We start from the raw sequence: 23,537 nt of genomic DNA on the forward strand, positions 1-23,537 counted from the left end.
TCCGCCTGCCTAGGCCTCTCCAAGTGCTGGGATTACAGGCATGAGCCACCATGCCTGGCCCCTCATGCCTTTTCAAACACGTGTTTTAGTTAACTGAGGTCACTTTTCCTTAAGGACCTAAGACTAAATTTAGAAATTATCTTCACCGTATTCCTCCAAAATTAATCAATAGGATCTATATCAATATTTTTTTTTTTTTTGAGACAGAGTTTTACTCTGTCATCCAGGCTGGAGTGCAGGGGCACAATCTTGGCTCACTGCAACCTTCATCTCCGGGGGTTCAATCTCGATTGTCCTGCTTCAGCCTTCCAAGTAGCTGCGATCCCAGGCATATGTCAGCATGCCCAGCTAATTTTTTGTATTTTTAGTAGAGATAAGGTTTCACCATGTTGGTCAGGCTGGTCTTGAACTTCTGACTTCAAGTGATCCACCCGCCTCAGCCTCCCAAAGTTCTGGGATCACAGGCGTGAGTCATCGTACCCGTCTTTAATGTTATCTTAAGTAAAAACTGCCCAAGTTGTCTGAGCATAAAGAAGAACATCGACTCATCAACTAAAACAATTACAATTCCTAAGAAAAGAAAACTATTTTGTAAAAATGGTAACACCAAAACCAAATTATAATTGAACTGGCATTTTAAATATGAAAATCTACACCGATTAAAGAAAAATGCAGAATGCTTGGGGAAAACATACATATACATGGCTTATTAAGCAGAAGTGTTATTTTAAAAATTAGGAACTGCACTGAAGATTCTCAATGAGAAAGTTAAAGCCTGTTGCATCAAAGGTCATCTTCTTTGGGAGAACTTTTACAACCCTTTTTGCCCTTTGCAGCATTTTCCCTACAAGACATCCACCTTTATAACCTTATGTCCAGGGACACAGACCTAACACTACACACTTTGCAAATGAGGACTTCATCCAGACAGGCTCAAGATCACCAGGGAACTTGGGGAAAATGCAAATTTCGAGGCCCTCCCCAGACCGCGTGAATAAGAAACTCTGGAGCAACTGTAAATTTGCTTGAATTTACAGTTCCTGGTAACTGTGTGCTACAGTTTACAAAGCAATGACCCAGATCCAGGGTTTCTAAAGCTACCTGCGCATCAGCGTACCCCAGGGAGTACCCTGCGCAGTCCCACTGATTCCCACTAGGCAGAGGGAGGCCCAGGAAGCTTTATGATGCCAAGTGTTTTTACTAGATGGACAGTCTGGATCACTGAAGCAGGTAATCCAGAAGGGCCCTCCCAGGAAGAACTGACATGGGTTATGCCAATTTAGCTCTGACAGTTCTAGTTTGGCTCGTGCCTTTTCCAAGCCAGAGAGAATGGATGACAAAACCATGATCAACACAAGCAGATGCCACGTCTTAGCGCACAGGCAATCCTCGTTCACAAGAGGCCCATGTCCCAGTCACTTTCACAGCACAGTGACAGGCACACCAGCACAAAAGACCAGCTACCTCACTCCTCTACTCTGCGTACAAGCATTTATCAGTTTATTTTGGTGTTAAAGAGAGAAGTGACCTTATTTTCCAACACTGTGTCCCTGACAATACCCTGAATAGACTCTGGTTGAGTCTACCACAGAGCAGGCTCAGAGCTCCATGATAAAATAAACCCAAAATGAGAAGTAAAAAAGGTGGTGCCAGAAATAGCAACAGCAACTGTAGTTTATGGGTGAGGACGATGTGTCAAGATAAAAAATATCTTGGCTTCAGCATGCAGGACCAAAAGATAACTGTCCAGCCCTACTGCCCCTCTGTGTCCCTGAATACAAGGTCCACTTTATATGGCAGCCCATCCTGGTCTGGGTCATCTGGGACTGCAAATTAAGCTGAAGCCTGCTTCCCCACCACTTTCCCTCATGGGTTCAGCAATGTGGTGAATGCATGTAATTCACAAATCCCTCCACCCCACCAGGCCTTTCCAATATATAAACAACTATTTACTGAGCCCCAAAAAGTGTGCCAGGCTGAGACTGCTGCCAGAGACAGAACAGCACCCACTCCCCACCATAAGCCCCTGATGTGCACCCAAAGACTGCCATGGGGACAGCCCAAAGCTGCCCCTTTCATACTCTTCTGCCAGACTTGACATTTCTTGCGATGATATTGGTGATACTCCATCTTTGATACACTTTGGAGAAAGATTCTGTAACAGTAGGCATTTGCCATCTAGTCCAGTAATGACAGAAATCTTTGTTGATAAGTAAAGCTCAGCCAGCCTCAGTTCCAGAGACATCACTCAGCCTTTCAGGAGAAGGAGGTCCTACAGAACACCCATCAGGGGCCTTCCACAGCCCCTCCCAGGTCAGGGGGGAAGGTGAACTTGACAGAAGTGACAGCCCCGGGGGGAAGGAGAAGCTGGGGCCATTGGGAGCCATCCCAGCAGGGAGACACCAGGCTGGGATGGCAAATGTCATGGGAACGCTCACTTCACCTTGCCAAGCTCAGGTGGGATAAGACCTCAGACTCCAGGAAAGGGAAGAACAGACAGGGGAGAACACTGGGACCCCAAGCTATGGAGCCATTCAGTCCCTGTCCCTCATCCACTCCTCCACTCCCCAAACAACCTGAAGAGTACATCTTTGTACTAATGTACCTGTTACTGAAGTGCGACCACAGTAACACAGACTCTGCAGCACTCCTCTGAGGAAGAAATGGGATAACCCCAAATGTCCTCCAGTAGTCCTCCAGGGGCCCAGGGACTCAAAGGGCTGTCTGCCACCACACTTGTGACCACCCAACGTGCCTGGAGCAAGCCATGTTCATGGCCCAGATCCAGCACCAAATCCCCTTGGAGGTTTTCTACTCAAGGAAATCATTCTTAATATTTTTTCTCCTAGGACTCAACAAAACCTTTTATTTTGAAATGTGAAAAAAGCGCACAAGTATTTTTTCTCACCTACCAAAATAAATAAATAAAAATAAAAACATTGCCCACTCCTGATTTAGATATTTAATATAAAAGTTTGAACAAGGTCAAAATAACTTCCATCTTCTAGGTGTAGAGTTTAAACATAACCAACCAAAATGACATTAAGAAAGCCTTTAGTTTCACCTTAAACCCTGCCTTCTTTCCCAAAAATATGTTAGATATTTCAACAACAAAAAATCAGAGGAAAACAGAAAATTAAAATTATAGTACCTAGAGAAAAGTTAAGCATGTAATACAGAGGTCAAGCTAGAGAAGAAACTAGTCAGAATTTCCTACCAAGCTGCTATGGTTTCACCTCAATTTTGCCTAAGCTGACTGTTCATCTTTCTAATGAAATTACTTGCCTTGCAGGTTTTTTACATATTGCTAAAGGCGTGTAAAGTGCAGAGCACACTAGGCAGTAATGCACGAAGTCCTCACAAAATCTCTACCAAAATACAGTGAGATGTCGTGTGGCCATCTCTGGAATATCCTTCAGCTGAAGCAGAGCCTGTGACAGACGTGAGGCCTACTCAGTCATGAAGGTGATTCTGAGGGGGTCTAACATAACTCCTTGCCACCTGGATGCTGTCTAGAGCCACTTACACATACTTGGAAGACACAAGCTGATGGAAGCAAAGCTATGGATGGGCCACCTAAATCTCTGAAAGAATCTTCCAGAACTAAATGTCATCCAAAAGACCAGGATGGCTAAAGAGTAGAAAGGAGAGTTCTACTGGCAATACTGGTTTGCTGGTGTGGAAGAGACGATCTTGGGCGTGTGTCAAAGGTCTTCTTTCTTTCTTCAAAGACAGGAAGACAGGTTGGGTTTTATGCCTCACAGGGACTGGATCACACGAGAGTCCTTCACATGCCACAGGTTTGGAGGGAGCTGAGCGCGTGCACAGTGGGTAAACATATAAGTAACATACATCTCATGTTCACTTTGGGGCAGGGTTTAAGCATTAAAATGAGGTGGAATTTGGCTCTTTATGTCAAAAGGTGAACCACAGGAAACAGAGTTCCTGCGCAGTCTCTAAAAGCATGCTGAAACCATTTAATATCTGCAGTTGCTTATTAGAAAAGGATGCTCAAAAGCCCAGCGCTCTATCCAGTCGGAGTTGCAGTGGTCTGGGTGGCAAATCTTTTAGGAGGGGTTTGATAATTTCTACTGTCAGGGAGCTTAGAGCCATAGGAATTTAGAAATTTGCCATGCCAGCCAGGGCTCTGAACCCTGAATCCTTAGGCAACTTTCTTTCTTTAACCTTAGGGTCTTTCTTAGTTGAGAAAGGGGCAAACCTTTCATATCAGAAAACAAACCTCCTCGATTGTAAAGAGATCAGTAGATTCCTGACTCTTAGCTAGAGTTCAAAACGCCTGACCAAAATGTACGTTTCTTCACTTCTGCAGGGATGCAGCCAAACAGATATCGTGTAGGCAAAGCTAAATGTCCTTTGAGAAATGTTTGAAGGTCACTCTAGTACTTGGGCCCAGTACACCTCCCAAAGAGCAGCGTCAAGACAATTTTTTCCTGGAAATTTTTCAAAGCAGACATCGCCAAGCTTTCTACCACAGCTGTAGAAAAATCTCACATAAATGAATTTGCTAAGTTGTGAGATATGAACAATTAAAGATAATGATTCTAGTTTTATAACAATTAAGCCATTCTTTATGGCAGGAGTTAGAAATCAGAATCAAGTGGAATCTTGTCAAACCAGCAGAGCTGTGGGTGATATCCCTGGCCTGGCCCAGCACCCCACACACATGTGCCTCAATGGTATACTACTACAGGGACTGTGGTTTCATTTAAGCTGTTTTCCTTCCTCCTAGATGGAAATTTAAGGGTAGGGATGACATCTTATTAATCTTTACTCCCAGCACCTAGCATAGTACCAGGGCACATAAGTACTCCAGAAATGTGTTCAATAAATGAACCACAGATCATTAACAGAATATGGCTCATGGGGCAGAACCTTCTAGAGCACTAAAAACCTGACCAAACCTGATCTCTTCTCAAATGAGGCTAGTGTATGTTTCCTCACATTCCTGAAATGAAGCAAACTCTATAGGAAGCTGGAGGACAGCTCAGGCTGTTCCTGACACAACCATCAAGAACTGAGAACGGAGACCGGGCATGGTGGCTCACGCCTGTAATCCCAGCACTTTGGGAGGCCAAGGCGGGTAGATCACTTCAGGTCAGGAGTTCGAGACCAACGTGGCCAACATGGTGAAATCCTGTCTCCACTAAAAAAAAAAAAAAAAACTAGTAGGGCATCGTGTTGCACATCTGTAATCCCAGCTACTCGGGAGGCTGAGGCACGAGAATCACTTGAACCTGGGAGGCAGAGGTTGCAGTGAGCCGAGATCACGACACTGCACTCCAGCCTGGATGACAGAGTGAGACACTGTCTCAAACCGAGTTTCACCAGCTATAGACAGAGCCGTGCCATCAACCACAACTCAGTGCTCTCTAAAATGCCTTCCACCTGATCAGAGGACACATTTCAAATGAGTTACAGAAATCCAAATATAAACCCACAGAAGAGTTCTGATTTTCTAGCCAAGTAACCCTATAAAAAGAAAAAAAAATGAGGTCAGTTTGGCATGATTTGTTCTTAGTGGAATTATTCTTGCTTTTAGTTATTACTACTTTCTCTCCTACAAGTACACAACCATCTGCTTCGCACTATGTTTTAGAATGCTGCCAAGGAGATGGAGCAAAATCAATGAATTACAGAGTCTAGAATGGCACCATCTCATGATAATATAATGTAAGCCACAAATGTGAACCATATATGTTATCTTAAGTTTTCATGTAAACATATTTTTAAATAAAATAGGTGAAGTTAATTTCGATAATATATTTAACTCAATCGAAAATATTACCATTTCAACATGTAATTAATATAAAAATTATTGAGCTATTTTACATTCTTTTCTCAAACTGAATCTTCAAAATCTGGCATGTTCTTACACTTTCAGGCACAATTCAGGCCAGCCACATTTCCAGTGCTGGGCAGCCACGTGTGTCCTGTGGCTACCATACTGTACAGTGAAGGTCTAGGATCTCTTGGTGCCTTCTGCAAAATCCAGGCATTTACCTCGATTCCAGCGCCTTTTGTGTTCTCCACAAACTCTCAGGTTATTATCAACAGTGGTACTTTGTTCCCATCTGCAAACTCCTTCAAAAATCGAGATATAATCCACCTAAATCTCCAGATACAGACTACTCTCAAAGCAGCAGAAATATCTGCTTTAAGACCAAAGCAGATATTCACAGGACTCTGCTGGCTGGAATGTGACTTACGCCCCTCTATCAAGTCCCACTGTCTAGAGGTCAGGCAGAGATATACTTTATGTCTGTGCATTGAAGTTACTTGAGCATCATAAAGACGAGGTTGTTTCTTTTCTTCTCTTTATTCAGAGGCAGAAAGAGCAGAGAGGAAGGAAAAGATGACCAAGGCCTGAACTAAAGTGGAGGGGTATCCAGAAATAGAGAGGAGCCAGACAGGGGAGGTATTTCAGGGTCAGATAAAGAGGAAAAACTGGATGAGGGATGTCAACAGGGACTCGGGCTCTGGTGAGCTGCTGAGCATCAGCTGCAAGAACAGTCTGCGGATACTGGCCTGCCGTCCACCTGCAGTGTGGAGGCCTCTCTCACTCATGGGGCTCATACCTGGTGCTGGCCTTAGTTCAGATGCAGGAGGAAGAATTCATTGAGTCCCCTCCAAAATTACAGCTACAGAGGAGGAATCAGTTCTAGTGTTCCATAGCATTGCAGGGTGACTATAGTTAACAATAATTTATTATACACTTTCAAATAGCTAGAAAAGAGGATTCTGAACGTTCCTAATACACACACACAAAAATGTTTGATGTGCTGGATATGCTAATTACCCAGATTTACTCATAACACATTAGATACATGTATCCAAATACCAAGCTCTACTCCATGAATATGTACAACTATTAGATGTTAATTAAAAATAATAATTGAAAAAAATGCAGCCGGGCGCGGTGGCTCACGCCTATAATCCCAGCACTTTGAGAGGCCAAGGCGGGTGGATCACCGGAGGTCAGGAGTTCAAGACCAGCCTGGCTAACATGGTGAAACCCCATCTCTACTAAAACTACAAAAATTAGCTGGGCGTGGTGGGAGGTGCCTGTAATCCCAGCTACTTGGGAAGCTGAGGCAGGAGCATTGCTTGATCCCGGAAGGCGGAGGTTGCAGTGAGCCAAGATCATGCCATTGCACTCCAGCCTGGGCGACAAGAGTGAGACTTCGTCTCCAACAAAAAAAAGAAAAAAAGAAAAAAGAAAATGCAAGCTTTTCATGACTCCTACACTGTCATTTCATTAGACCACAGAGCTTCAACGAATCTATTAAACATCTATGAGCACAGACAAAAACTGCATTGCTTGTAGCTTTAATTGCTATTTTAGGCATGAGAAATTTACCTTCTTGTTGATAGAAAAAAAAATCTTACAGGAATTTTGTTACGTTACATATAAATATGTAAAGAAGAAAATAAAACCTTCTGACATAGCATTCCATTTGCATTACTCCTTGCTACAAGTATTTCCAGCACCTAGCATAATGCCTAGGTGCCTTACTTAGTACATTGTTGCTCTTTTAATAAAATTCTGTAAACTGGACAGCTTATAGACCACAAAAATTTCTCACAGTCCTGGAGGTTGGAAGCCCAAGACCAAGGCCAGCAGATCCAGTCTAGTGAGGGTCCCCATCCTGGTTCTCAGGTGGCACCTTCTCACTGTGTTCTCACACAGATGAAGGAGCAGGGAAGTTCTCTGGGGTTTCTTTTACAAGGGCACTAATCCCATTCATGAGGGCTCCACCCTCATCATCTAACCACTTGCCAAGGCCCTACCTCTGAATACCATCCCCTTGGGGATAAGATTTGACTATATGAATTCTGGGGACTCATAAAAATGCAGACCATAGCAGAGGGATGGAAAAGAAAATGGGATGAAACCTCATTTTTCTTCCAAACTAAAAAGACGTATCTTTGTTCCACTGATGCTGCATCACCCATGTCTGGTAGGAAACAGTGGGACCCACGTGATCCCATACACAAGGTACATGGACAATTTCAACAATAGCAACTGTACTCTAAAGCCATTTCTTAAAGGAGGCAACAGGACATTTCAGAGGGCTCATGAGGACAGAGCACCTGTGAGGGCAGTTCGTTTCTCTTACACCAGGCAGTGACTTGGGGTTCAGACCAGAGAAGTGACGTTCTAAGAGACGGCTGAAGGTGAAGATGACATTCCAGCTAAGAGACGAGGCCCATGGGGCTTACAGTTACCCAGTGCTTCAGAGCGAGGGCTAGGGAAGACTCAACTTCCACCCACCTAGGTAGCAGCATGGTGCCTGGCACATTGTAGGCACTGAAATACTGGTTGGCTAGGAAATGGCAGTGGTGTCAGCAACTAGGGACACCAATAATCACCATATCAGCTGACCAAAATCCAAACTCTGGTTTTGGAAAAAAAAAAAAAAAAAATCAATTAAGCCAGGCCCGGTGGCTCATGCCTATAATCCCAGCACTTTGGAAGGCTGAGGTGGGTGGATTACCTGAGTTCAAGAGGCAGAGACCAGCCTGGCCAACATGGTGAAACCCTGTCACTATTAAAAACACAAAAATTAGCCAGATGTGGTGGCACATGCCTGTAGTCCCAGCTACTTGGGAGGCTGAGGCAGGAGAATCGCTTGAACCCAGGAGGCAGAGGTTGCAGTGAGCCAAGATCATGCTACTGCACTTCAGCCTGGGGGACAGAGTGAGACTCTGTATCGGAAAGAAAAAAAAAAAAAAAAATTCAATTAAGGGTGGACTTCATGTCCTAACAGTGAAATGTCCTTAGTGAAAAGTTTTAGCTTTATTACACTTGGACCCAGCCAGTTTTACCCTAGAAGGTCTAGATAAAACTCTTCCTTGGGGTTTAAAGACCCACAGTCAGCCTACTGAACCCTGCCATGGCCATAGCACTAGGGTTCCGTGGCCACCCACTATTGTCACGGTCCCTTAGGCCTTATCCCAAGCCAGGGTCTGTAGTTGATTCTAGTCTCAAACCAACTCCTGGCCCAAAGAGGGACAGATGAAGAGCCGTTGGAAAGTCTAGAGCATTCTAAACAAGTGAGTCTAAAAGTGAACTCAGAGAAATTATTAAGTTTTAGTTAAATGCAACTGCTCAGTTCTTTACTACTTGAAGCATAAACTCTCAGAAAGCAAAGCTAAAATTGCACATAAGCAGGAACGCATCAACTATTTCAACCATAAACTGACAGAGCCATCACACAAAGTAGTGCCAGGAAATAGTAAGCAAGATATAAGGATATGCCTGAATAATAATATTATTGTCATTATTATTACTGTGATTGATTTCACATGCTAATGGAGGAAAAGCCAGTTGTGAATGATGGTTTCTGAAAAAAAATGATAGAGAGCCCAGTTCCATCCTGATATCACCACATTAGGCAACAAATGGTAGTTACCATCAAATTAAATAACTATCTTCTGTTAATACCAGAAAATGTTATTTTTAAGTTTCAAAACACTTCTTTACCTAGTCAAAATCTGAAGAGTAAATAGTAATGAAACCTCTAAATAAGATGTAATTATACAAAGTAACTGCCATCACTTTACACCTGAATGTAAGTTTTGCTGGGGATAATTCATAAAATGGAGATTTAGACTTGGTAGAAGTTTAAGAGGTGCTAATGGCTGTAACAGTCATCTCCATGTGCACCTTACAAAGACCATATGGATTAGGGAGGAAATGGGTATCAACACCACCACTGTTTTTGTTTCATAGACAATGTTCACCACGGAAAAATACACAGGCATACCTTGTTTTACTGTACTTCACTTTAACATGCTCCAAAGATAATGTTTTTTTTACAAATAGAAGGTCTGTGGCAATTCAGCATCAAACAAGTCAGTCAATGCCACGAGCACGTGCTCACTTCTGGTCTGTGTATCACATTTTGGTAATTTGCACAATATTTTAAACTTTTTCGTTGTTATACCTGTTGAGGTGATCTGTGATCAGGGATCTTCAATGTTATCATTGTAATTGTTTGGGGGCACTATGAAATGTAACCACAAAAGATAGCAAACAACCAATCAATGTATGTGTTCTGACTGCTCCACTGACTGCTGCACCACCCTCCAACCCATCCTTCCTCTGCTCAGGCCTCCCTATCCTCTCAGACACAACAATATTGATATGAGGCCAATTAATAACCCTACAATGGCCTCTAAGTGTTAAAGTGAAGGGAAGAGTCACACATCTCTCACTTTAAATCAACTGCTGTAAATGATTATGCTTAATGAGAAAGGCATGTCAAAAGCCACGACAGGTCAAAAGTAGGCCTCTTCAGCCAAACAGTGAACCAAGTTGAGCATGCAAAGGAAAGTTCTTGAAGGAAACTTAAACTGCTACTCCAGCAAACTCACAAAGGATGAGAAAGCAAAACAGCCTTATTGCTTCTTGGGAGACAGTTTTAGTGGTCTGGATAAAAAATTAAACCAGCCACAATATTCCCTTAAGTCAAAGCCCAATCCAGAGCAAGGCCTTAACTCTCTTCAATTCAATGAAGGCTGAGAAGACAAAAGAGCTGCAAAGGAATAATTGAAAGTTAGAAGAGGTTGGTTCATGAGGTTTGTTTGTTTGAGATGGAGTTCTGCTCTGTCACCCAGGCTGGAGTGCAGTGGTGCGATCTCAGCTTACCGCAACCTCCGCTTCCCGGGCTCAAGCAATTCTCCTGCCTCAGCCTCCCAAGTAGCTGGGACTACAGGCACCCACAACCAGGCCTGGCTAATTTTTGTATCTTTAGTAGAGACAAGGTTTCGCCATGTTGGCCAAGCTGGTCTTGAACAGGTCAGTTCAAGGTCAGTTGGCCTGACCTCAAGTGATCCACCCACCTCAGCCTCCCAAACTGCTGGGATTACAGGTATGAGCCAGTGTGCCCGGTGCTTTGTGAGATTTAAGGAAAGAAGCCATCTCCGTAACATAGAAGTGCAAGGTGAAGCAGCAAGTGCTAATGTAGGAGTTGCACAAGTTATCCAGAATATTGACTTAAGATCATTGATGAAGATGGCTACAACTAGACAACAGATTTTCAGTGTAGACAAAACGGCCTTATATTGGAACAAGATGTCATCTAGGACAGGGACCCCAATCCCTGGGGTTAGGAACTAGGGTGCACAGCAATAGGTGAGTGGCAGGCAAGCAGTCCATCTTCTGTCAGATCAGTGGAGACATTAGATTTTCAAAGGAGCACAAACCCTATTGTGAACTGTGTATGCAAGGGATGTGGGTTGCATGCTCCTTAGGAGAATCTAATGAAAAATGTAATGAGCTTGAATCATCATGAAACCACCCCCCTCCCCCACCCCATCCCCAGTCTGTGGAAAATTGTCTTCCACAAAACCGGTCCCTGGTGCCAAAATGTTGGGGACCGCTGATCTAGAACTTTCACAGCTAGAGGGAGAAGTCAATGTCTGGCTTCAAAGCTTCAAAAGACAGGCTGACTCTCTCATTAGAAGCTAATGCAGTTGGTAACTTGAAGTTGAAACCAACGCTGATTTACCACTCTGAATGTCCCCGGGCCCTTAAGAATGATACTAAGTCTACTATCCTTGTTCTCTGTAAAACAAAGCCTGGATGACAGCACATCTGCTTACAGTATGAGCTACTGAATATTTTAAGACCACTGTTGAGACCCACTGCTCAGGAAAAAGATTCCTTTCAAAATATTACTGCTCAATTACAATGCCCCTGGTCACCCAAAAGCTCTGATAGAGATGTACAAGGACAAAAATGTTGTTTTCATGCCTGCTAACACAACATTCATTCTGCAGCACATGGATCATTGAGTAATTTCAACTCAAGTCTCATTATTTAAGGAACACACTTTGTAAGGCTATAGCTGCCATAGACACTGATTGCTCTGATGTATCCAGGAAAAGTAAATCAAAAGCCTGGAAAGGATTCAGCATTCTAAATACCATTAAGAACAGTCATGATTCATGGGAGGATATCAAAACATTAACATTAACAGGAGTTTGGAAGAAGTTGATCCCAACTCTCATAGATGACTTTGAGAGGTTCAAGACTTCCATGAAAGAAGCAACTTCAGATCTGGTGGAAAGCCCAAGAGAACTAGAGTTACAAGTGGAGCCTGAAGATGTGACTGAATTGCTGCAATTTCATGATAAAACCAACGATGAGGAGTTGCTTATTATGGATGAAAAAATAAAACCTCATTTCTTGAGATGGAATCTACTCCTGCTGAAGATGCTCTACTGTTGAAAGGACAACAAAGAATTTAGAATATTACATAACTTAGTTCATAAAACAGTGGCAGGGTTTGAGAAGACTGACTACAGTTCTGAAAGTTCTACTATGGGGAAAGTGCTATCAAACAGCAACACACGCTCTAGAGAAATCTTTGGTGAAAGGAAGAGTCAGTTGATGCAGCAAACTTCATTATTGTCTTATTTTAAGAAATTGCCACAGCTACCCCAACATGCAGTAACTGCCACCCTGATCAGTCAGCAGCCATCAACACTAAGGCAAGAACCTCTAGCAGCAGAAAGAGTATGACTTGCTGAAGGCTCAAATGATCATCAGCATTGTTTAGCAATAAGTATTTTAATTAAGGTATGTGCATTGTTTTCTTAGATAATGCTCTTGCATACTTAATAGATTACAATACAGTTTAAGCATAATTTTTATATGCACCCAGAAACCAAAAAATTCTTGTGACTCACTTTATTGTAATATTCATTTTATGGTGGTGGTCTGGAATCAAATCCACGATTTGTCTACAAGGTATGCCAGTAGATACTGTCTTCATTGTGGATGAACTTACTGTCTTACAGAAGATACACTCACAAAACCAAGAATACACCAAAAATGCAGCAATCAATTGGGTCAATAAAGGAAGTGTTGGTCAGGAAGGAAAAAGTATGATGTTGCTAGCACTACTGGGAAAGACTTTGTAGAGGAGCAGACTTCAAGAAGGGGTACCTGTTGTTAACACTCTTGGAGTCAGCTCATTTAAACCAACTTGGGAAATATACTTTTACAAAAGTGTTTTAACAAAACCTTACTCTGATTGTATTACATATATGTGATTGTTAATTTTATGTGTCTACTTGATTGGGCTATTGGGGTGCCCAGATATCTTGTTAAACATTATTTCTGGCTGTACCTGTGGGTGTTTCTGGATGAAATCAGCATTGAATTGATGAACTGAGTAAAGGAAATGGCCCTTCCCAACGTGGGTGGGCATTATCCAACCAGTAGAAGGCCCAAATGGAACAAAAAGGTGGAGAAAGATTGATTTCTCTCTCTCTCTCTCTCTCTCTCTCTCTCTCTCATTGCTTAGCTAATATATCTAAATTTTCCTGACCTTACACTGGAACTTATACCATTGGTTCTCCTGGGTCTCCATCTTGGAGACAGCAGACCGTGGGACTTCTCAGCCTCCATAATCATGTAAGCCAATTCCTTGTAACAAATCTCTTTTTCTATGTATATTCTATTGGTTCTGGTTCTCTGCCTTATACAAGGTATATGTGAATAATTAATACCATTTGGTAAAATTAAAAGTCCAAAGTAAAATGAAGATACTTAAGCATCTCTGGCACAAAATGCATAAAGGTATTGGCTAATATGCTGGTATGCTTAATTAAAGGGCCCTGTGATTTGGTCCCTTTATGGATTACTCACAGTACCTAAACAGCAGCATGTTTCACACTGAAATTACTCTGAAAAAGGCTTGTGGAGACAGCAACCAGGGATGAACAATCAAAACAGTTTAATCTTGTGATGCTAGTGAATCCTGAAAGGAAAAATACCTGTAAGAAAATCAAATAAGCAAATCAGGCCACATGAGTTAAAGCACATGTCACACTGAGGCAAGGGCAGAGCTACTTCTGACTGGAAAAACAGGAAATGCTATGTACATACTGAACACTAGGCCCTTCACACACACACACACACCACACACACCTGCACACACTAGCTCCATGACAAGTGTGGTACTTTCACTGCTTCCATGGAAAATTCATTTGAAGTCAATTTCCAAATAATACAGGCACACCATAGATAATCTCTGGCACTACCTAAAAGAACATTTCAACTATCCACAAAATATATATTTATATGACTGTACTACTCTCCACCACGAAGACAGGTACGTACAGATTCACTAAGAAGAACTAGAAAAAAAAAATCTTCATTAAATTAAAGAACTAAGTTACTAGGCAGGCAGTCTATCCTCGCAAAAATTGTGGCCACTTTACTAAAACGTTATAAAACGGTTTATGGTTACACAGCCAGTGCATGTTGCAGGTTGGAACAAAGCCAACAGAAGCTGTGAAGAGCACCCATGACTAGTCATATTAACAACTCACACAATGATTTCTCTTCTTCTGTCATGGTCACTAAACAAGAACAAAATTTATTGGGGGAAAAAAATCTGATTTTAAAATCACAACATTCCAATTAATGATCATTTGAAAGGACACTGACTAGGGATAGATTAAAGGAATTTTTTTCAAATCCCCAACTCACTATACAATGAACCTCCCAATTCACCTTGTTTTAACTATGTGGTAAAAACACACAAGGGTAATCAGGATTCATTGGTACTTTCCAAAATTGCTGAATGCCCAATTTCCAACTGTCTCTTTTTGGCCAAGAGTAGAAACGGTGGCCCCCATGGTAGCCAGAGAAAGTAAACTGACTAACATGTTTGGGCATGTGTGTGACTAAATATACATACACATCCATAAATGTGGAGTGTCTACAAAAGTCTTTGAAGATAAGTCTTTGCATTTTATTCATTAAACTTCACCCAAGGACTGTAGTCAACAAGCAAAAACTGTGCAAGATTAAAAGCCTGAAGAAGAAAACACAAATATTCTTACTTATAAAATGAGTATGATTTCCTATTGAAAAATACAAACAGCACCAAAATCAGTGTACTAACAAAAGCCCTTACAATGAGATGTGCTATCACAAGTAACATAAAAGAACTTAGCAGAAACTGAGAGAATCATCTACCATCCATCATCCATCTGGCAGCTTCCACTATACTCAAACTAAATGGAAACACTCCACTCCAACCCCAACTCCCCTGTGGTCCATAAGGCCCTGCTGACCTAGTTCCTTCACTGCTATCTCTTGTTCCTCACAAGGGCAGGTTCTGCCTGTCTCAGGGCCTTTGCATGGGCCATCCTCAATGCCCAGAGACCTTGCAAAGGTTGCCTTCTTTTCACTGAAGTCAGCTCTAAAGTCCTCAGTGAAGCCCTCCCAGACCACCAAACCCAGATGGAAAAGTGGCCCCCATTCTTGACTGCACTTATTACTGCCTTAAATTCACTTTTCATTTATTCACTTAATTTATTATCTATATTCCCACTTTATACAATAAAGCCTCAAAGAGGAAGGAACCTTGTCTTTCCTGACTGGTGTTTATTCAAAGTACCTGGCACACAATAAGTCCTCTATCAATATGTGTTTAATATAATCATCATAGTAGAGGAACTTAGTAAACTACGTTCTTTTGCATAATTACTTATTTTTTATTTATATTAAGTTCCAGTTAATGGGACCAAAAAAAAAAAAAATCACTGGTGAGAATGATCGTTTTGAAGCCTATATGTGATTCCTCCCAAAAAATAAAATTAAAAAGATGAAATAAACTTCTAATGGGGCTGTGAGGGAAAAAAAAAATGTTTTGCATTACAACACAACCACTCAAAAATTTCCCATATGCCTGTGAATTGTATTTTTAAAAGCCTTATCTGGAACTGGACAATTTCAAAACCCATTGATCTTGCCCTGATGTATAAAACATACCACAGAATTCTTCTAATTCTTCNCCACTCAAAATTTCCCATATGCCTGTGAATTGTATTTTAAAAGCCTTATCTGGAACTGGACAATTTCAAAACCCATTGATCTTGCCCTGATGTATAAAACATACCACAGAATTCTTCTAATTCTTCCAGAAACCTGTCTACCAAATGACATACTGTTTCCTTTTGCTTAGGTATTCATTTTTGAACTTCTCTCTAAAGTGTTTATAATTTTAAAGTCACAGGTTTAATGCCAGTTTAAAACTGTTTAATCATCCACATGTTCACTATTTTTATCACCAAACATACTGAGCAAAGAAAGTAACTTGCTTCACCTACTAAAATTTCCTTTAAAACAACAACAACAACAACAAAACAAGGCTTATGTCTTTGAATGCCAGTTCTTATGGGAGTTTCCTCATGAGACAAACTGTAAAATGTGAAAAACATAAAAATCTCACTCAATCCTTTCTTCCCATAAGTGTAAGGAAATTTCAGATGTCAAAATGACATAGGCATGATTTAAGTAAATTAATTTTATATTACAAAAGGATCATTCAGAAACAAACTAAGGTTGTTTTAAAACAGGATGAAAAAGAAATTCTGCAACAGTGGAGAAGTCTTATATCTTTATTATCTGTAATCGTATGGATGTTAACATTCACAAAAAATGAAAAACTAAGTTTCCTACAATTAACATTTTTCATACAAATCATCCCATAACTTATCCTTTCAAAGTCTAGTGTTAATGCTACATTTAGCTTCCTTGATAAACATTTTGGGTATAATATGTGTTTTCTTTTGAACAATTCCCAAATATTACATTTTGTATTTCTATAATGTTTTCAGTACAAAAAAAATCACCATTAAAAAAATCAGATTAGGCTCTGCCTAAAGTCTAAAATAAAATAAATGAATATACAGAATGAGGATTTGATTCAATGTTTCCAAAATCATAATCCCCTCTGATGTACTTAAGTGATCAAAATGAATACACTTTCTTTAACCCAAGGGAAAGAAAGTCACTGGGCATATGGAGAGCTGTGGTACTCCCAGATCACCTGAGCAACAAAGTCAAAAACAGACCCAACATTCTTTATTACTTCTAAATCTAAGACATTTTTATCAGAGTCTACATAGTTCAAAGAAGTTAAATGTACCATCTCTCTCTTCAATCTTCCTAAAACAAGCGATCTTTAACAAGGTATTGTGAAATCTTAAAAGGTTTCCCCTGAAAACTAAAAGTGGTGTACCTTTTCTCATTTTAGACTCTTTGATAATCAAATGCTAACCACAAAATTCAAAGTATGTCAATGAGTTCTAGAGAAGAGATTTGTTGACATCAAACCTGAAAAGTAAGTATGGAACACAAACACCTCCAGCAACTGAATGTACAAGGCAGAAGTTACCCCTCCTGGTATGACAGAAAGGTTTATGGGGTCTGGAGACACACACACCTTGCCACATATTAGCTATGTGACTCAGACAAGTCACTTCCCTTCACTTGTATGATAGAAAAGGGATAACAGCACCTACTCTCTCTTAGAGGAGAGAACACACCTAACATCAACCATCGAGGACTTTGCTGGTCCCAGAGCCAGCCCTTAGAGATAACTGTTATTATGAACCAGAAAATCCTTTTTCTGAGTGTACTAGATTTCTAGGCTTGGTGTCTGTACTGAATAAAATGGATGTATTTTTCTTGGATGAGTCATGACTTTGCAACACTTCAGTCTTCATCCTGAATATCAATTCTCACTGCATCACACCAGGAAGCAGAAGAATGACGCAAATCAAAGTAAATGAGAATTGGCCCTAAGAAATTGTTTTCTTAAATTCAAGATGCAAGTAGGTTTCTGATCATTTGTTTCTCTCTCCTAAAAAGTTAATCATGAAAAAAGTTCAGATTAGTTGGAGATACTCTAGGCTCGGCTGATCAATCTGACTCTACTATGGGAAAATAAGGTGAACAGTTGCCTAATAATATTTTTACAAGTAATGTTTGTCTAGCACCTAAAATGCGATCGCTTTCAGAGAGAAAAATGGTCAATAGTCTACAAATGTTGAACATATAAAGTACAAATTTAAAAACAAACTGCATTCCCAAAAAGATTGTTGGACAGTGTCTAGTTGGTAAGAGTATGTTTTGGGGGGAGCCAACAATGGGATTGCTAAATTAATCCCTGGGATTCTACTAGACCATACATGTGCCTCCTCCACCAGCCTTGTCCACAGCACCATCTACTGCCAAGCCACTGTGCCTACAGCAGTTTTGCTTCTGCAGTGCCCTAAGAGTTAATACCATCCCTTCGCTTAGCTAAGTAAGTTATTTAGGAATAATAATTTTTAAAAAGTCACTTCAAAGTTAAAGGGGAAAGGAGAACATGAAATGAGAGTAAACTCCTGGCAATCATTTAAAATATCTAAACAGCAAACACAATCTTTGGTTACTAACACATGGCAAATACGTAGTTTTAAATAAGTGAGTTTTCTTAGCTTGTTAGGCTATGAATCCTGCTCTAAAGTTTAAAGCATGAATAAGAATTAAATGCTCTGCTTGATGTATATACAGTAGACATATTTATCTTTTATCATCTTTTAACACTGTGAGAGTTACTTAACTCTGCTGTACCAATGGTTCTTTCCACTGGGAATTGGAAGTAGGATTCTAAACCTAGAGAACAAGGGAATGCAGGGGAGGTAAGGGATGGAGTTCAGAACCCAGGTCTTCCCTAATGTCGAGGCCTCTCTTTAAACAATTAGGCTCTTAAGGACAACCAGGTCTCCTTATGAAAGGCACCAGGGCATGACTGCGTTCAAGACTGTGGTCTTGCCCTTAGAGATCCACTATGTAAGATGAATTAAATCAACCCTTACCATGCATAAGGATACACAGAGGAGCCTGTCAGTCACAGGCAAAATAACAACCCAACCTCAGCCCGAATCTAAAATTAAAACCACAGACTTAAAATAGATCACGATTTAACAGATCAGAATTTTAAAAATCAAAACAGCCATTTTCCAACCAGAAAAAAACACATAGCTTGATAAGAAAAAATAAAAGTAATATTAGCTGACACCTAGAATTATATGCAAGGCACTGTTCTAAGCACTTTATGTCAGGCTGACAAGGCACCAACCACCTCTGTTCAATTAGTGACTTTACAGTGTACAATCTAGAGTAATACTACAGATTCAATACCGTAGGGTAAACCAATGGGATGTTACCAGTGAAGGATTCTAGTTTACCATTAACTCACTCTTATTCTAGAATAACTATGCTTAATAAATAGCTTACCTGAATGACCAGGGGTTGTGATGTCACAAAAATGAGCACAAGAAATTAATACAAGTGTCTTCCCACAAATGACTACGTGTAAATTGGGGGGAGGAAATACTAAATAAATACCTTCTCCACCAACAAAGGAAACGAAGAAAATGGAAGTCCTACTATTCATACTGCAAAAATGCTTATTCTACTATCATATTCCCTTTTGAGAAATAGACCAGTTACGCCAGAAGTGCAGTATTGTCACAGATGTGTGCCAGGTTTTGCAGAGGAGATAAGTTGGCTGCGAGGAAGAACCCAAAGTTTGCCTATTTTTTAGGCAGGAAAGAAAGCCTGCGCGCGCGTGTGCGTGTGTGTGTGTGTGTGTGTGTGTGTGTGTGTGTGTCAATAAATCTAAATAACAACTTGAAAGGGTTAAAAAGCCGGGCACCAGGTGTTTTCTTTCCACTTTCCAGAGTAATTTAAGCACATTGCAAAGTTATCTCCCCCTTCCCCAAGAGCCAGCTTAGGGGAGACCTGTCACTGCCATGTACACTGTACAGCTCCAGCTCTAAACAATAGGAGGGCACCAGGCTGGGCAGCAGGCATCGCGGCTTCCCACAGCCTGCATGGGCTTTGTTGCCAAGTTATGAGCTCCGCTGGGTGATGGAGGCACGAGTGAGCCAAGGAGAATTTAATTCTATTTCAAATCTGTATGCTTTCAAAGAAAATAGAGACAATTGAGGCCACGGGAGGAGCTGGAGGGGGTAACCAAAAACAAACTTTCGGAACCTCAGAATCTACATTTGTAGCAGTAATTCCCAAACAAGGATTAGGTGGTAATGATATTCTCGAAGTATTTAACACTGAGATTAGAGACCATTCAAGGAGCGGTGGCCGAGAGGAGTCCCCATCCCTCGTAGTCTCACTCCTCCAGCAGCAACCGGCAGACGCGCTTTCGGAGCCCACCTCCGCTCCGCAGCACGGCCAGTTTCCCCCAGCCCTGGCTCCAACCCCGGCTCCAGCCCCGGCCCCGCGCCCGGCCTCCTAGCCGAGCCCGGCACTTGCAGCCAAGCCGAGCGCAGAGGGGGCGCGGGGTAGGCAGCGGCGCTGCGCCTCCCCGGGCGGCCCAGAAAGCCGGCCGGGGTCCGCCTGGGCCAGTGAGGCCGGGCTGAATGGAGACCCGGGCCGGGCGGGGAAGCTGCAGGCTCAAAGCCGGCTTAGCTCCGCGCCGCCCGGCCGCGCGCAGCTCTCGCATTGTCCGCAGTAGGGGCGCGGCGCGACCACTGAACCCGAATCTCAACCCCAGCCCAGCAGTCTCTCTCCCGGCCCCCACGGCCCAGTCTTACCTGGGCCGCGCACCCCAGTCCCTGGCGGTGCGGCCCGAGCCGGGCGCCAGGCTCCCGGGGACTGCGAGGAGGGAGAGTAGGGGCCCGCGAGGGATAGAGGGCCGAGAGCGGGCTGTAGGGGCCGTCGAGTCCTCACGGTCACCGTCGCGGGGCCGCTGGTAGAGAGCAGACGGGGCTGGCGGAACGGGCCCAGGACGCGCGGCCGCGGAGGGCCCGGCTGGCTGCAGCCGCGATGGTTCGGTCTGCACCGAGTGGGAGGGCTCAGGCAGGCTTCGCCGGAGAGCGAGGGAGGGAACTTGGAGCCAGTTGCTGTGGCCAAGAGCGCGTGTCCCTGAGCCAGTGGACACGCCCCTCGTGCACCCCGCCCCGCCTCGCCCCGCCTCCAGCCCGCCCCCTCCACCTTCCGGGTCCCACTCTCTCGGCACCTCCGCTCCCAAGCCCTGCCTCTCTCCCAACATCCTACCGGCTACTGATGTAACTCCCACCCCTGACACCCCTGCACTCGGGTCGGCGCCCACCATTTCCTCCCCTCCCCCCCACCCACCTATATCCGCAAGCAAGCACCCCAACCCCCTGCTCCCCACACCGGTGATACCAGCTGGATCTCGACTGCCCACCCCAGTGCAGATAGCCTCAGCTCGGTAGACTTAGAGCCTGTGTCCTGATAGAAACCCCACTTTAGAGTCAATAAAGCACCCAGACGTCTTGGTGCTTGAACATTTTCTGTTTACATAACTTTCAAATACTCTGATGGACGCGGTCTAACTTAATTTCTGAAGGCAGTTTTAAGACTACACACACACCTTGGAGAAAATAGTAAAAAATAACGAAAAACTCCACACATACACACATCTGAAATACACAGAAACACGCTGACACTTTAAAATGAAACGTTTCAATGGGGACACATACATATTATTACAAACCACATCAAAGTCTATACAACAAACCACCTATTATTAAGAATGCTTTCTGCTTAGCATTCCTGCTTCTAATAACACTACACACATTCCACACACACAACAACTCACACCTAAAAGCATTGTATTCTAATTTGCTATTGGGAAGTCTAAAAGATAAAATCTATCTTTATCAATAATGAATTGAATGGAATACGGATCACAAAAATAATTGTTTTCTAGAAAATATTTAGCAAGGATTCAAGGGATTTCTTTTAATCTCTAGTACATTGAAAATACAATTTCACTCATCGCATTTTCTCAGAAAGATCGTTTTATATTTAAATTGTGCTTCAATTCAATGAATCTATTGTTTCATAATAGTTAAGAAGTTGCCAACTGAATAAAACTCAGACTTTATAATAATTTTTTTTTCTATTTAAAAGACTACCATTTTAACAAAGAGACATGATACTGGGATTTAAATGGAACTTTCCTTTGGCATACTAATACATTCCTTGTGATCACAGATTACGCTGTGGTCTCCATTAACTCCAAAAGTCACATAACAGTAGAAAGAAATTATTTTTCATCATTCCCATAGCAAATGGAACCAACTTCTCTCCCTCTCAGGTATACTTTTTTTTTCCCCCACTTCTTTGCCCCAATCCCTTCCTTTTACGAATTTCCCCCTCCCACTGGGTGTGACTAGCCCACAGACCTTCCTGACATTGTGAGGGATATGACCCAGGACAGCCAATTAGAATATCCTCTGGGAACACAGGAGGAGGGTCCTTTCCCTGACTGACAGGGCAGCTCCTGAGACCATATCATATACACGTGAGGCAGCTGGAGTCAACTTATTAGAGAATTAAAACAAAACCAGAAAAAAGCCAAACTGAGCAATGGAGACAGAAAAGAGCCCTGATGACACCAATGACGATCTGAAGACAGCCACCTCTAAAACCAGTCAAATCCTGAACTTCTGAAGTAATGCACCAATAAATTGTCTTTCTTGCTTATGCCATTTTGAGTTAAGTTTCTTTCCAGAAGTCTCACTTATAAAGTCATAAAAGATGCCCCTATGATCCATGCTTTGAAAATCAGGAATGTAACCAATGAGTTTTAGCTTCTTTTTTTTTTTTTTCTGATGACAGAGTCTCACTCTGTTGCCCAGGCTGGAGTGCAGTGGCACGATCTCCACTCACTGCAACCTCCACCTCCTGGGTTCAGCAATTCTCCTGCCTCAGCTTCCCAAGTAGCTGAGATTACAGGCACGGGTCACCACGCCCAACTAATTTTTGTATTTTTAATAGAGATGGGGTTTCGCCATGTTGGCCAGGCTAGCCTGGAACTCCTGACCTCAGGTGATCCACGGGCCTCAGCAGCCCAAAGTGCTGGCATTACAGACGTGAGCTGGCCAAGTTTTAGATTTTCTATTGCCTAAACTACTTCTTGATAATAAAGTATATGCCAAGGAGTTCACTTAGTAGGAAGCCCTAACTCTTATTATTAAGGTTCTCATTTAGGGTTTTACTATCACCCAGTGTAGATTTAATAGCCCCAAACTGTCCTCACCAAAACCAAAAACCAATGAAAGATGTGGTCAAAGAGCCAGAGAGAACACAATAAAACATCTATGCTGGAATATTTCAGTAAATATTGTCTTATCAATTATGCCAATAAAACTGCTCTCATAATCCCTAATGTTTGCTGATTTAGGACATAGTTTTCTTGTTTTGGGGACTGAAAATGTTAAGGACTGCTACAGATTTTCAGAGAATGTTGAAATTAGTTGTTTGTACTGGAATTTTATTGTGTTGTTTATTCTTCAGAAATGGGCCATTATCCTAGGCTTGGAATTCTTTTGTTTCACAGAGATTTCTGTCTCCAAAAGTATGTAACAATATTTGACTAGTACCCAAACAAGCATCCATGCACGAATCAGTATGCAATTTAACCATTACTCACAGGTGACTCTGGACAGTGGGACTATTCCTAGCAAGGCAGGGAGCCTAGGGACATGCAGTTATTAGCCGTAATCCTCTGACTGCCAAAATGATTTCCTACAGGAAAATGAGAGCGTGAAAAGACATGAGCTCAGAGTTTTCACTAGTCTTTCTCCAGATGGGTAGGTACCTAAGTTGTGTCAACAACCAGTGAAACTTCAAATGTATAAAAGCCCGTAAGCAAAAAAAAAAAAAA

At 42.1% G+C, this 23,537-nt stretch overlaps 1 protein-coding gene across 3 annotated transcripts in view; it reads right to left on the reverse strand.

The window, feature by feature from the left end:
* The window catches only part of FAM110B (family with sequence similarity 110 member B), a 150,735-nt gene extending 129,983 nt beyond the window's left edge, over nt 1-20,752 (reverse strand). For all 3 annotated transcript variants that reach the window (XM_017862687.1, XM_017862686.1, XM_017862683.1), the window contains exon 1: nt 20,434-20,752. The gene's annotated coding sequence lies outside the window, so the exon portion shown is untranslated. The remainder of the gene's footprint in view (nt 1-20,433) is intronic.
* Nucleotides 20,753-23,537: the final 2,785 nt, after the last annotated feature.

The sequence above is a fragment of the Rhinopithecus bieti genome, unplaced genomic scaffold, assembly GCF_001698545.2.
Source record: "Rhinopithecus bieti isolate Rb0 unplaced genomic scaffold, ASM169854v2 scaffold_62808, whole genome shotgun sequence".
Classification (NCBI taxonomy): domain Eukaryota; kingdom Metazoa; phylum Chordata; class Mammalia; order Primates; family Cercopithecidae; genus Rhinopithecus; species Rhinopithecus bieti.